The sequence below is a fragment of the Chinchilla lanigera genome, unplaced genomic scaffold (assembly GCF_000276665.1).
Source record: "Chinchilla lanigera isolate Chin_1 unplaced genomic scaffold, ChiLan1.0 scaffold00041, whole genome shotgun sequence".
Taxonomy (NCBI): domain Eukaryota; kingdom Metazoa; phylum Chordata; class Mammalia; order Rodentia; family Chinchillidae; genus Chinchilla; species Chinchilla lanigera.
The window spans coordinates 9,113,424-9,117,453 of NW_004955442.1; the positions used below are offsets into that span (position 1 = coordinate 9,113,424).

The following is a 4,030-nucleotide window of genomic DNA, read 5'->3' on the forward strand; positions in this document are numbered from 1 at the left end:
AGGAAAAGAACAGGAGATGAGACGTTTACTGGAAATGAAGGTGAAATCAAGAGAAACTCTACTGAGGCTAGTGTCATTCATGCTCTCTAAGATGAGCTGTGCTAATCATGGTGCTGGTTGGAATGGTCTAGAAAGGAAGAGAAACTATGGGTGTAGAGAAGGGGAGGCTGAAGAAACAAACACTTTGAGTCGAAAGCATGAGTCTAGAGCCCAGGTGTCCACCCACGTGTGGATGGGTAAAGAAAACGTGATGCATACACGCAGTGGAATACTATTCAGCCATAGGAAGGATAAAATCCTGTCACATGCAACAGCTTGATGGATCTGGAGATTGTCGCATCAAGTAAAATAATCCAGGCACAGAAAGACAAGCACTGAATGATCTCATTCATATGCTGTGTCTTAAAAAACTGATCTCATAGAAGTTGAACATATAATGCTGGTTACCGGAGGCTGGGAAGAGAAGAATGGCAGGAAGAGATGAGGAAAGACCGATTAACAGACTGTCAGAGCTAGATGGGAGGAAGAAGTTGTGGTGTTCTGTTTCCCAGTCGATATAGGAAAGGATTGAGACTATTTTTGCCATAAATAAATGATCGTTGAAGGGATACATATGCTTACCCTGACTTAAAAATTACACAGTGTGTGCTGCATCAAAACGACATAGGCTGGCCTCAGATGGGAGTATGGACACCTCTCTCCTTCTTAGAGAGGAGACAGCAGAGAACAAGGTGCAGGCACGGGCTGGACGGTGGAAAGGAGGCAGATCTCATGAGCACGTCTGCCTGTGATCCATCTTCTCCGTACAATAGGTGGCGATGCCTTCTGCTGTGGGGAGGAAGGAGAGCATGGTAATGTTGAGGAGTCAAAGGCAGAAAAAAGAAAACCTGAAACAATCATTCCAAGAGAGCAGCAAGGCACAGGTAGGCCTGTGAGCAATTTAGAGGGCTCACTTTGGGTCTCTGGGACTCCAGTTTGCTGGATTATGGAGGAGGGAGAGGACATGAGGGTGGTGATGAAGAGCAGAAAATCTAGGGACCAGCAGCTCGGAGAGGCTGGAGACAAGACAGTGAGCTCCATGGTTCAACCGCAGCAGATCATCATTTGAGTGTGCTGTAGCAAAATACGAGGCTGATCCAAACATAAAATGAATAATTTTTTAAACTGATTATACTAAAAGACAGATTGACATTAATCTCCCTCAAAATATCCTCCCTACCTTCAAACACACTGACCCCGTCATTCTTGCACTTGCTGAAGCAGCTCTGGAAGTCCTGCTTTGTATCTTTACTTGTGCTATCAGTTCAAAACACTGACCTGTCATGGTTTTGGAGAAGAGCCAGAAGTCCCACAGTGCCCAGCCCAGTGAATAACATAGACGAAGACACACCATAATTTTTTTCCCATTTTTATCTTTTATTACTACGCTAACGTTTTTACAAGCCTGTCTTTCTGTTGGATGGCACTTAGCAGTAGCAGTCACCGTGTTTTTGATCACATCTCATGAAGATACTCTTGAAAGCAGACTTCCAGCACTGCTTCAGAAAGAGGCAAGAGCAATGGCATCAGTGTACTGAAAGAGAAGGGGAATATTTTGGGGGAGGTTAGTGGCAATGAGTCTTTTAGTGTAAATGTTCTTATTCTAACGCTCACAATATATTTTGATCATACTTTGTACTTGACTTGAAGCACCGGAGAATTGATAGGCTCTTCTTTCTAGGGGAAAACACCAAATGGCGGATGACGTCAGTGCAGCGGGAGGGCCCGGGGGCCCAGGCCTGGGAAGCCAGGGCCGCCTCCCCGCAGGCTTCTTCGGAGGCTTCGGCAGTGGATTCCAGGATTCCAGGCCGCGGGCACGGGCGGGGAAGGGGACGGGGCAGAGTCCGCGGGGGCTTGTGGCGGTAAGGCAGAGGACAAGGAGTGGATTCCTGTCACCAAGCTGGGCCGGCTGGTCAAGGACATGCAGATCAAGTCCCTGAAGGAAATTTACCCCTTCTCCTTACCCATTAAGGAGTCTGAGATTATTGACTTTTTCCTGGGCACATGCCTCAAGGATGAAGTTCTAAAGATCAGGCCTGTGCAGAAGCAAACTCGTGCCGGCCAGCGGACCAGGTTCAAGGCATTTGTCGCCACTGGGGACTACAAGGGTCATGTTGGCCTAGGTGTAAAGTGCTCCAAGGAAGTAGCCACTGCCGTTCGTGGCGCCATCGTCCTGGCCAAGCTCTCCATTGCCCCCGTGCGGAGAGGCTGCCGGGGGAACAAGATCAGCAAGCCCCACACTGTCCCTTGCAAGGTGACGAGCCGCTGTGGCTCTATGTTGGTGCGTCTGATCCCTGCCCCCAGGGGCACTGGCATCCTCTCAGCCCCTGTGCCCAAGAAGCTGCTGCTGATGGCTGGTATTGATGACTGCTGTACCTCTGCCAGGAGTTGCAATGCTACTTTGGGCAACTTTGCTAAGGCCACCTTTGATGCCATCTCCAAGACCTACCATTACCTGACCCCTGACCTTTGGAAAATGACTGTGTTCAGCAAGTCTCCCTATCAGGAATTCACCAGCCATCTTGGGAAAACCCACACCAGAGCCTCTGTCTAGAGGACTCAAGCTCCAGCAGTAGCTATAACATAAGGGTTCTTACACAAGAAAAATAAAATAAATAAAATATCAAAGAAAATATTGATAGGCTGAGATATTGAGCAGGTCCTCTGTTTCAGCTGCTCTCGGCACTGCCTACACAGAAAGATCTTCTGCAGTTGTTTTATTTTAATACCTGAGTTCCACTCTACAGATTCTGACTTAATCCGTTTCATATGGTACTCGGGGAACTCTAACATTGAGCAGGACAGAGAGCTACTGATTTGAATGGAGGTGAAAGTCACCAAAAATAGCAGTGAGCTTGACAGGAAGACAGGTGAAGTCATTAGTGAGAGAGGACTGACCTGGGAGCCTGCAGATTCCACAGCAGGGAGGGGTGGGATTTAACAATGGATGACAAGAGTGTAGAACTGCAGGTGTGAGGAAGGCGGGAGGAGCACATCCTGAGCACACGAGTGGGGAAAGTGTGGGCCTTTTGTCTCTCTTCCAAGCCCAGGTGCGGAAGCATGGGAGAAAAACTGGGTCTACCTGGGGGAGAATGGGAAGCTGCATCACTGGGGGATGAGCTGGTTTCCAAAACTGTTATACAGATCTAACACAATTCCAATCAAAGTACCAATAGCATACTTTACAGAACTAGAGAGAGCAATCCTAAAATTTATAGGGAACCAAATGAGACCTAGAAGAGCAAAAGCAATTCTGGGCAGCAAGGGCAACACACAAGGGGTATCACAGTCCTAGACTTCAAATTATATTACAAAGCTACATTGATAAAAACGGCATGACATTGGGGGGAAAAACAGATCTATGGATCAATGGAACAAAAAACGATGCAGAAACAACTCCAGGCACAATAGCTGTGTTATCTTTGACAAAGGGGCTAAATCCCTTTGCTGGAGAAAAGATAGCCTCTCACAAATGGTGCTAGGAAAACTGACAATCTACATGCTGAAGATTAAACCTAGACTCGTCTCTCTCATACTACACTAATCTAAAATCAAAACAAACCAAAGAATTAAATATTAAGCAGAAACACTGCTGGAGGACAAAATGGGTAAAACTCTTAAAGACATCAGTACAAAGATTTTCTGAATAGAACCCCAGTTACATAAGAAATAATACCAAGCATCAACAAATGTAATCACATCAAATTAAAAAGCTTCCTACTTCATACAACTTTGACTTTGGATTGTTCTTGTTTTTCTGAGACCTTGAGGTGGATCATTAGGTTACTTATTTGAACTCAATCTGTTTTCCTGGTGTGGGAATTCAGTGCTATAAACTTCCCTTTTATGACTGCTTTCATTGTGTCTCAAAGGTCCCAGAATGTCATACTGGTATTATGATTCAATTGAAAGAACCACTTTCTTCTCTGATTTCATCTGATTATTCAAGAGAGTATTATTTAATTTCCATGTGTTTGCATAGTCTTGTGGT

At 45.8% G+C, this 4,030-nt stretch overlaps 1 pseudogene; it reads left to right on the top strand.

Moving 5' to 3' along the window:
• The first annotated feature begins 1,733 nt into the window (after positions 1 to 1,733).
• On the top strand, positions 1,734 to 2,669 carry LOC102006168 (annotated as a pseudogene).
• The last annotated feature ends 1,361 nt before the right edge of the window (positions 2,670 to 4,030 follow it).